This window comes from Stylophora pistillata, chromosome 4 (assembly GCF_964205215.1).
Source record: "Stylophora pistillata chromosome 4, jaStyPist1.2, whole genome shotgun sequence".
Classification (NCBI taxonomy): domain Eukaryota; kingdom Metazoa; phylum Cnidaria; class Anthozoa; order Scleractinia; family Pocilloporidae; genus Stylophora; species Stylophora pistillata.
In genome coordinates, this window is record NC_142522.1 from 22,370,170 (window position 1) to 22,381,313 (window position 11,144).

General features: G+C 40.2%; 1 pseudogene across 1 annotated transcript; it reads left to right on the forward strand.

Moving 5' to 3' along the window:
• The first annotated feature begins 5,328 nt into the window (after nucleotides 1–5,328).
• On the forward strand, nucleotides 5,329–8,488 carry LOC111323706 (type I iodothyronine deiodinase-like; annotated as a pseudogene). The gene is made up of 2 exons (XR_016000177.1): nucleotides 5,329–6,418; nucleotides 7,451–8,488. The product of XR_016000177.1 is annotated as a type I iodothyronine deiodinase-like (transcript).
• The last annotated feature ends 2,656 nt before the right edge of the window (nucleotides 8,489–11,144 follow it).

The following is an 11,144-nucleotide window of genomic DNA, read 5'->3' on the forward strand; positions in this document are numbered from 1 at the left end:
TCTCCCTTTGTCTTTGCGTTTGTTTTTGTTGTTTTGCTATTGTTGTTGGTAATGATAGTGTCATTAATGTTGAGTCTATCGAGCCAAATGAAGAGTGAAAATTTTTTACCCAGGTAAATGTTGCATTCTTTTTAAATTTAGCCCAAAGGGGTACATAACGCATCACCTTGAATATCGTTGCAGTGTTTTACTGTATCACTGACTGTATTAGTAGTTTTGAAAGCTTTTACCCAACCAAAAGCGGAACCGATCAGCAACCACGATAAAGCGGTATTAAAATAAAAACAGGGCTGGCTCATCATTTTCCTGAAGCTGCTACATATCGTTCCAATTCAGTTTTTCCTGGTTTGTGCTTGATTGGCAAACATTCATATCAAGCTGACAAAATATTAGTCAAGTCTATCTAGTTTAGAGCCAGCATGAATTTAAGGGGGCTTTGCAGTTAAAGCAGTCAAGATGTGGCACGGAGGATGCTGAACTTGAGATCGTCCTTCATCTTAACTTAGAGGCCATTCGCACAAAATACACTTTCTCTGTCCTGTTTATGGTAAAATGGATGTTTAAATTCTCCCAACATCAATATCGGGATAGTCTTCTCGCAGTGCAGCCTCTGTTTTAATTTGTCCCAGCAAGACAAAAAACGATTGCGATCGAGACTAACGTGGTGCAGGAACCTCCAAGGTATTAAGACAGAATATCAAAATTATAGTTTTAAAAAACTGTTAGCGATTAGTACGACACATGTAGACCGTGCACCTCCAACGTTGAGCCCGTATTAAAGGCTTCCGACGCATGATGGTGAAACCATACACCCTGGAAAACCCACTTCCCCCAGCCCACCACCTCACGAGATCGATCTTCCCTTGGCCACTGGGATGAGGTACAAACAAGCGTTTCTTGGCTGTTAAGTCACCGTGGTTACTTACCGCTTCAACAATAGATAAAATCTTAAATTGCAGAATGATGAATGAGACTTTCTATCTTGCCATTTTTGAAGCAACTGCCAAAAACTCGTTGCTGTAACGTTTCATAGTAGCACATTTGCTTAGAAATATGAAATCCGTCGTGAGCCTCTTCACAAAACGTGGTATTGTTTCATTCAGAATTATCAGCGGTTTTTTTGTGATCTTCGTAAACCTATTAACGCTAATCATTAATCGGAGTAAGTTATTTTGATTGATTGATTGATATGGATGCTTACAAAAGCTCATTGCGTGCTTCAATTAGCCACAAAGAATCCGCCCGTCCAGTGAAATCTTTAAGGTCACCGTATCGATTTTGATGACTTATCAGCCGATGAAATGAACCAACACGACTCCATTATGGCTTTCATTCCATAAGTGCCATGAACTCATGTGATATACTATTAGTCGATAAGTATAAAACTCCAATGACGGCTCAAATCATCCAAACGGAGCATGTTGCTCAGTTAATATATATGAGCAAAGTCAGGCGTGCGTTCCGCACAGGCCAGAAATACAATAATTTCCTGTTCAGCGATTGTCATTATATCGTGCCGGTCGATATATCATTTTGAAAGCTTGACTTTTTCACTGAAATTCTGCTCTTAACATTAAGATTGCATCAAACACTGAGCAGAACTTTCTTTCAAGATCAGATGATAAAGAATCTTTCAGATTTTAAGAAGCTTAATGGCGGATTATTCTCTTTACTAGCAGTTTTTTGAGCCACTGTAGATAAGAAAAACGTTGCTAGAAGGCTATGGTGTCACGCTCTGAAATTGGTGAACCATGAAGAGTTCTCTCTGTTGGCGTTCTTCCATATCAGTTATGGACTGTGACGTTACAAGATTAGTTCTTTGCCTCCACTGCGCATGCTCATATGCTGTTGTTTTTCGTCTCCCGAGACTAAAAACTTGTCAGTGAGTGAACCCATAACCCATGGTCGCTAGGCAAGAGGTTACGATAAGCCAAGTGTTGTCTCCATGATGGGATAGACTCTTTCAGCGTAAATTGTTTGAGAAACGCGATATTTACCGAAGACATCAGAATCAGAAATTAGAGATTTTATGACCTTCCTATCTCAAGTTAATCCCTGATACGGATCAAAGGAATGAAAAACATAAAGCATACACAAAAATTATTAAGCCTGAATGGTTCCGCTGACAATTTAGGATTATGAGGTTTTAACAGATAAACAAATCCCTAAATTGAATTTCGTTAATTGCATTCTTAAAATCGTATGATACGATAAAAACGTATAAGTTTTTTGATTTATGGCACACTAGCCATCTTGAGGCTAGTCTTTCGTCAGTTTTCGACAAATATTTTTTACTGTTTTGGAGAGTGAGGGTGGGCCGGTAAGAATCTTCAAGCTTTACGCATAAGACGTGCTATGATGGGGGTCCAAGTGACGATAAACTTGAAGTCTTACGCAGGGGGCTTATTAATTCGAGAAGGGGCTAGTTAGAAACTTGAAGCTCTACAGGGGTTAGGGGGATTATAAGAGAGGAGGTTGGTCATGGAAAAAAAAAAAAAAAAGGAAAGGAAAAAAACAATTGCAAACAAACAACAAAACAAACTATGTTTCTATTGGACTCAGAAAACTAAGCAAGACTTGCCTGACTGCATGGCTCAGCATCGTAACTGAATCAATATCGTAAATTCGATTTCAGAGTTTAATTAAGGATAAACGACTCAACTTCCGAGTAAGTTAAGGAGCTTCCACTGATATGCTGTAAATTTGTCAGTCAATTTACCGCTCGTCATTAATGGGAATATTTTTTTGTTGTAATTTGGTCGTCGTTCTCTTTTTTCCATCAAGAGATGAAATTCTAATAGAAATGCAATTTCTATTGATGGAATTAAAAGCTTCTTTCTTGAGAACATTATTGGCAGCCAATGTTTACCACAACAGCTTAGTGGTCTGAAACCTGGGTCTTCAAATTTGTGGTTTTCCGCTCTTTGAGTTGGGAATCTATGAGATCAGGATCAAAGACGTGATTTTTTAACGTCATAACTGATAGAAAACGTGAGGCCGTGGAATTTACACATCTTAGAACCAAGGTACACCCGCCCCCTATTGTCAACGACTACGACTGCCTCTTCACAGGAAATGAAGTCGAATTTAAATCAAGTTGATTCTCGGGCTAAGGAAAGGAACTGCCGTAAAGCTCTTCAATGTCGGACCAATTTTCCTTTAAAATTTTGAATTTTTTCGACAGTAAGTTAAGGAGGCGAGTTTTCAAATTTCCGACGTTAGCGAAGCCGTCTGAAGCGGAAATGACACAGAGTCACACGCGCTCGAACTACGGCACCAAAATAAGAACATGGTCTGTCCAGGGGCGTGGCTTAAATATTTTATTCCTAAAGCTAAAAAGAACCACATTTTTAATAGATATCATGTGAATTACAACTGTTTGGAATTGTTTATGAAAGGTGACACAGGTCATGTATAACTATATTCGCCTTTTTTGAAATACACCTAGCACGTTCTATAACTGACTAGCTGAACAACCAATGTGTGAGTGAGTGCTACCGCAAAAAACACTGTTTGACGGATGATAGAACAGCTGGATTCTACCCCCTCTATGCATGCCACTTTTTTTGGTTGTAGTATATCAGAGACGTCGACATGATTTACGCTTACCGTGATAATTGAGAAATTTTTAACGTGTCATTCGTTCAGATCTTGTTAAGTAATGATCTTTATTGATTATAGTGACCTCTCTTAACGAGAGGTTATCTACAGCAATTTCCGTATATCAGTTTTTATGGTCACTTCAACAGTCAACACTGATAGGAAAAAGAGTCCCCATGGTTTATTTCCCTCTTCCGTTCAAACATATATCAACCCAATTTTAACCGACAGAAGGAAATAGCTTCAAAAATGTGCCATTACATGAATATGTAGCGACGCCAGTGAAAAACGTGCGCATTTGTTCCTTATCGACTCAAGTATAATAAAGATAGAACAGGTTACCCGGTCGTTTCCCTTACCTCATAAATTGATCAATGATTCATTAGCTTTCACCTATTCTGTGAGTATGTCTATGTCCCCTTGAAGACGAACATGAGTGGAAGTTTTCGACGTAACATGGGCGAAATTTAGACTACTTAGAATCCTTTATTCCGTTGTATCTAACTGCCCTTCATGAGACAGATGCACACACATAACCATGCAGCATCCTCAGTTTCCTATCTATTTTTGCATCAAAAAGAAGTTTTTGTTTGGGTCATCTTCTGCACCATCTCGTCGCCTCATCTATTTAGTTGCCATCAATTTTATCTTTAAAGTCTATGATTACAGTGCCACCTTAACCCAACAACGTTCCATATATAGACCTTTCGGAAATTTCAGGGTTTCCTCTCCGAGATCATGAATTGTTTGGGTCCTGTTCAAAATGTTGTCACTTTTAATGTGTAAATCAAGGTGATGAGAAAATCATAGAAAAGTCGCTTTTGCTCTTTTCTTCAGAGCGGTTTTTGAGACTGTTATTGCATTACAGTCCAAATTTGACCTTTGTATTTCAATCGTTACGTCCTCGCTCCCTACAAGGTTTTGTGGAGACGCACTGGGGTTGAGCTATTTTGAGAATGCGTCCGTATTGATTTCATTTTTTCCTGTAGAAAACAGGTAAAATATCTGTTCACCTTTCTAAACGTCTAGATTTTTATAGTTGAGAGTTGATATGTCTGCAAAGTTGTGTTCTTCTCAATAGAAGAGATCTCAATGTTTAAGGTCACTCAAACGGTGTGACCTGCACATTTGAGTTAGGAAATGTAAGGCATATGTCGAAAGGCCTCACTATCGCACTGAATTCCGAGAAATACTCTAGATTACATTTAAGATAAACTTACCTGGAGTGTTTTTTAGTATCGTTTCTGTTGCTGAAAACTGCGATTTTTCAATTATGGACTGAGATGAGTGTTTGTTGGCGAACCCTACAAATTGCTCAAAGTCATACGCAGTGTTTGAGCCAAATAGACTAAACTGTTCCGGTTGTTTGTCGCGCTAATGTATGATTCCTTTGTTCTGTGGTTATTGTTTACGATCCATTGTTATGCCCTTTTGACTCACGAATTTTCTCATTTAGTTACAAGATGACCCAAATCAAAGAAAATGCGTCAAACAGTGCTCTCCACGTGAGCTTAGCTGAATTGCTGTACGATATTGGTTGTCTTGCTACGTTGCAAGAAGGGTTTATTACTCAGCAGCTACCTCTTAAACATTCAATACGTTTGTTTAAACAACTTAATTACAATGAATTCGGCGGTTAAAATGAGTAGTCATGTATAAAATCAGTTTTTTCCTTATCCTTTTGTTATTGATGATAACAAGTGAGGGGCCGAGACGTCTGGAATGGGTCCTCGACCTCTTCACTGAAAACTTTAAGGGGTTGCAATTTATCACAAATGACGTTTATAACCGTTGTGACATTCACTTTAAGAGGTGAATCTAATCAAGCTCAAAGTTGTAATACTTATCTCTAATTTTCAAAATGTCATTTAACGGGAATCTTTTAAGGGAGCGGTAAAATCTGTGTATTGGATTATATTCGATGTAACGGTTTTAACCGGCTAAGTCTCTTAGCCTAAACACACCACTTGAAAACAACGCCCTTCAGTGGTAGTTCGAAATACAACAGATGTGACCCTCAAGCTGTACGTCGCGGCAAGAAATTAACTCTGTTCCCGCTGAGATGTAACTGTCCTGTGGAGACTTTTCAAATCCAATTCTTGCTTTGTTGATAGTTGTCAGAAGTGTTTTATCTTGAGGGGAGGAAACACGAACAGGACGAACATTCCGTGACTCCCACAGGGACAGTACAAACATTCAACCCGAAAATTGATGACAAACATCTCAAAAATGCTGAATGTTAAATCATTTTCTAGGGTTCACTGCGGTCATCGCCGATCACTCTTATCCCTGCTATATTGAGTCTGCAACCTCAGAGCGAAGTCGACGTGCCAACGTGAACATGTTGGCAGAGTTAGGCCACAGCATCTTACTGAGCGTAACAGCTCTACAAGCCACGATTCTGGTCATATTGTTAAGAATCGGTTCCTCCATTCCTTATGTCAAAGAACGCATCAAGAAATTCGAAGAGCGCAAACTTCTGGTACCTTACCAAAATTTTTGGGATGAATACGCCGGTAGGAAAATGCTCGCAGGCGTCCTGAAGATTATGTTAGGAGATGTGAACAAGACAGCACGTTTGGGGGATCTTGCACCAAATTGCCGGCTGGTTTCCACTGATGGTAAAGAGTGCAGGCTACTGGATTTCGCCAAAGGCACACGACCACTGGTTCTGAATTTCGGTAGTTGTACCTGACCCCCATTTTTCATCAATTTTCTGAACGACTTCGCCAAAGTTGTTCAGGATTATGATGACGAGGTGGATTTCCTTACTGTTTACATCCTCGAGGCTCATCCAACCGATGGCTGGAGCTGGAATGTAAGTTTCTATTTATTTTTTGATCGCGTGTTTATGCAGTAGTTTGCTTAAGGAGAAAAGTTGATGTGTTCCGGCCTCTTTTCGGCGCACCTGCTCTAGAGGTTAACATGAATCATCCTGACTATCCAGCTATTTGTAGTATTCAACCTCACTGATTATCGAGAAGCTGCTGCGTCAGTAGAAAGAAATTGCTCCCCAGAAAGTTTGCTAATTCAGATAAATTTTTGTTTTTCCTTGTGTACAAAGAGTCCCTAATGGTTTGCCAACCTTACGTCAAAAAGATATGGTCGGTTAGACTTATAATTCTAAAATTATTTTCCGTCAGGAAAATAATTTTAGAATGACAAGTCTAACATAGCTTTCATCTAATCATCATTCATCACGAACAAATCAAAAGCACAGCTCGTTTGCCCGGAGGAGTTAAACTTAAACACGCGATTTTGTCATATCGTAGAATAGTAATGAGATACGTTGAGTTTTTGTAGCGTGCATAATTTTTCGATGAAGCGACCAACCGAAAAAGCCGTGAGGGACGCGGTCGTGGTCAAACGAATTACGCAACAATACTGAAATCAGCTCACTTAAAGCCTTAACGAGGAAGGAGCAGTTTCTGTTTTGCGGAGATGGACGCTGTCGCTCCCTCGGGCACCCTTAATGATTGTAGTTTGATGATTTGTCATTCTAACTTTTGAAACTGCATACTTAATCCTGTTATGATGCCACTCAAATAGTATAAGCTTGATTTCCGCCGTTTTGCCAAGTCCGGTCTTCGGGAATGAACTTGGTGATTGGGTGTGGGGGTGGGGAAGGGGAGAATGCAGGCTCATATCCCGAACAGCGACTGGAAATCAAGTATAAATGAAACCTTTTGTAAAGCGTACCAAATTCTCGAGATTTCACACAGTGACACTTGAATTTTTGTGAATCGTATCTGTGGCCTCTGTTAGGTGTTGACAAGAGTTCATGAGCTATTCCCTAGGCGTTGAAGGACTTTGCAATTCAGGCCGGAAATTTTTTTTTTATTCTCCACAGAATAATATCGAAATCTCTCAACACAAGAGTTTAGAAGATCGTCTTACTGCGGCGGAGATGTTGAAAAAATCAAGTCGATGCTCTGTTCCAATCATGGTCGATGCGTTTGAGAACGAAGCTTCGAAAGCTTATGGCGCGTTTCCCGAAAGACTGTTCATTATACAAAATGGCAAAATAGCGTACGAAGGGGGGACGGGTCCGTACAACTACGACATAAAAGAGGTGAAAAACTGGCTGGAGAAGTACAAGGCGAGACTGTAGAGTGCTGCGAGTTCGGTTATTAATTGTTAAAAAACAAAACAAAACAAAGAAAGACTTTAACACATTGTCGCACTTTTAAACGTTCATGTTATCCCGAGACCGGGCTTTTTCGTTCAGTCACTTGGCATATGTAATCTGTGTCTTAAGTTTCTCATCTGAGCCGGCGTTGCCAACGTTTCGATGAATGACGGCCTCAGGGGTAAGCCCGCCTAAAATGTGGGTCCTTATGGCTCGAAGACGAAAATGTTGGCCACACGGATGAAAAATCGAGGGCAAACAGGACCTGGCAAGTCCGTAATTGTGGTGTTAGATATGTCATATGATCTAAACTATTTAACCATACTGTAAGGCATGTAACCATTATGCAGTTCTAAAATAAGAAGTACTTTGTGAAGCTGTGTAATTTGCTACTATTGAAAACGTTTGTTTTAGTTTGCAGCAGTGTTACGATTACCAAACAACATTAATCTTCAAATCACACCACTAGCGTGACAAACAATACTTCCGTTTGAATTCCGTTGTGCCAGTTAGTTCTTAGAGCAAAGCATTAGCAAACAAAACAACGAATTTAGGCGGAACTATTATTTGTTTCCCCGTAATCCAATTTGTCACTTTTTATAAGCTACCCCAGTAACAGAAGTCGCACGATAAACCATGAAGACTCACCTTAAATAAATTTGGTAAATTTCCCAAACAAAAATTGAAAATAAAAAAAAAAGGAAATATAAAATAAATTCGATATGACAAACAAAATTAAAAAGACCTGTTTTAATCTTTCGTCTTTGTTTTACATTTCTAACGTTTTTTCTCATGTAGTCCCCTCACAATAATGATCAATACAATATCAAGCAGTCAAGTCATGATGGGAATGGAGGAAAACATCAATTAAGGGATTATTAGTTGATCCAATACCACCGTGAAACGTGAAAGGGCAAGCTGACGTTTGCTGTTTCACGTAAACGTGTTACTAACTCTCTTAAACATCGTTTTTCTGACCACGCTACGCCGCGCTATTCCTGCCGTTCGACCAAATCGAAACCGGCCGGAAATAAGCTTAGATCATGTCGAGCGTCCTGAAAGCTGTCGCGTCGTCAGCTTTCATTGTAATAGCGAAAAAGAAAAACCTATCGAGCAATTTAAGAAACGGGTTTCTCTCGGGGTAAACCATAAGCACAGTGGGAGTTTTCGCCGACACTGATATGCTTTATTTCCTCGGTATTAACGACTTGGTGATTAAATTGAGCTCGGGAGGTTTTATTTGAACTCCAGCTGTACCGACTGGTAACACTACTAAGGCTGTAATAACGTGAAACCTCAAGGTTTTTTTTTTTTTTAACGCGTTATCAGTGTGATGGTCGTAACCCGCACCTTGAGTTTCCTGTTTGTCATCTGCTTTGTTTAGTTGTCTGATAATTTTCAGTTTTAAATCGGTCGTGTTTTCCACTTTACAGAAAGTTTATATAAAACTTTTTAGATTCAACTTATGTAGTCCTTATGCGAGTGCCATGCCAAGAGCCTGCAAGACCGAAGAAGTAGTTTTTACCTTTGAGAAGCGGTTATTGAAGCTTATCTCTCTAACGGAAGGTACGGTTTTTATTGGGGGGGGGGAGGGTGGGCCGGAGCTTAGGAGGGGAGGGTCATTAGTAAACATTTTACAAATTGGGGAGGAACAAACCTGTTTGATACGCAGTCGGGGGAGGGTCACAGTTTTTTTTTTTTTTTTTGGGAAGGAGAAAACTACTCCCTGTGTCGGTTAGTTGACTTTTAATTATTTGTTACCAAACACGCGAAGTGTATAGAAACCTAAAACTTATATATACAAGCAAAGCTACCAGTCTAAATCATTCTACATCATTTTAAACAGATGTCGAAATATTATGTCAAAAAGCTATCTTGTCCCAACTAACGTAAACTGTCTCTCTCGACCCGTGCCCGCTTTCCTCCATATTTTGACGTCGGTAATGTTTCCGCACGGGGCTCTGGTATAAAATTAGTGTCCGGTGACGATTCGTTACTTGAGCTACTCCATCTGATAGGCTTAGCCACAAGTTGCCCGGCAACTTTTGAGATTTTCGGCAACTTTTTAGAATTTTGGCAACTATTAGAATTTTTCGGCAACTTTGGGCTTTTTAAGGTTCTCTGAAGCCACTTTCTTCACGTTTTGAGCCACACTGGTCAGTTTTCGATAGACATTCATTCAATTTATTCTAAAATACAATAATTAGGGCCCCCCCCCCTCCCATGGGTTGATTTTTGTGATGCCTTATCACGAGGTCAGCGGTATCACGTTGCACGTTTTTCAAAATGGCGGACAATTACAGTGACTATTTGTTGATCAAGTGAAATGGAAAGAACTTCTGATATTATCATTGGACTTTGACAATTAAAGTTTTGATAAGAAGCAATGTGCGAATTTTTAATCATTAACACCCCAAAAAGGTACGAAAAGCAGAAAAATTTTGGCAACTTTTCGGCGACTTTTTTGGAAATTCAGCAACTTTTCGGCAACTTTTTGGCATCTTTTCGGCAACTCTTAGACACTTTTATCGGCAACTTTTTTGGGATTCATCGGCAACTTGTGGCTAGGCCTACCATCTGACCTCATGAAATCCTCGCATTCTCCACAATGCACAGGCGCATTTCCCTCTTTCTATTCCTCGCACATCCTTGCCCATTTTCAAGTTTTGACCGTGCAACGCCACGCCATTAACTGCTCTGTGCGCAGACACAGTTATGTGAGCAACACTTCCGGTCAGTTATTTTCACTTCCGGTTATTTTGTCTTGGAGGAGGTGGGGGAAGGTCCGGAGGGTCAGATCCTTTGGCTTAGGCATTTATGAAGGGTCATGCATTAATCCAATCTGGAAAGTGGGAGGGCCACGACTTTCTTGGTAAAAAATTTCTAAAATACCCCGGCCCACCCCTCCCCCAATAAAAAACGTACCTTCCCTAAGAATGACTTCCCTCGGTTGTTGTGTTTCGGTGTGTCAACTGACCTTGGTTAGGGACAACACCAAAGTTCCTGTTTTAGCTTTGGTGTTGAAAGATTTGCTTTCTATTTTGAAAACATTAAGTACCTTTTTGCTTAATTCTTAACTGACGCGAAAGTATTTGGGTTAGTTCTCTGGTCTGGAGGTTAATCCTCCAAAGTCAGTCGGCCTTTAGAGTGCAAATAGCATGCACGGGAGCCTTGGTCCCATGCCTCTCGCTAGCTCAGGCCATCTCAAAACACATTTGGTGGAGACTCTACCTGGATTCCCCCGTTCGGCTTTTAGCCAGAATCTTCAAACATGGTCCATAACACCCTCACTGAACGTTCATGTGTAGGTTTTCTTAAATTAAGTAGTGTTAGATCTGCGTGGGACCTGGTGGGACGCAACAAAATGTCGTGCAATATCGCGCGTCGCCGCGAAATTCATCATGACGGAAGAGGA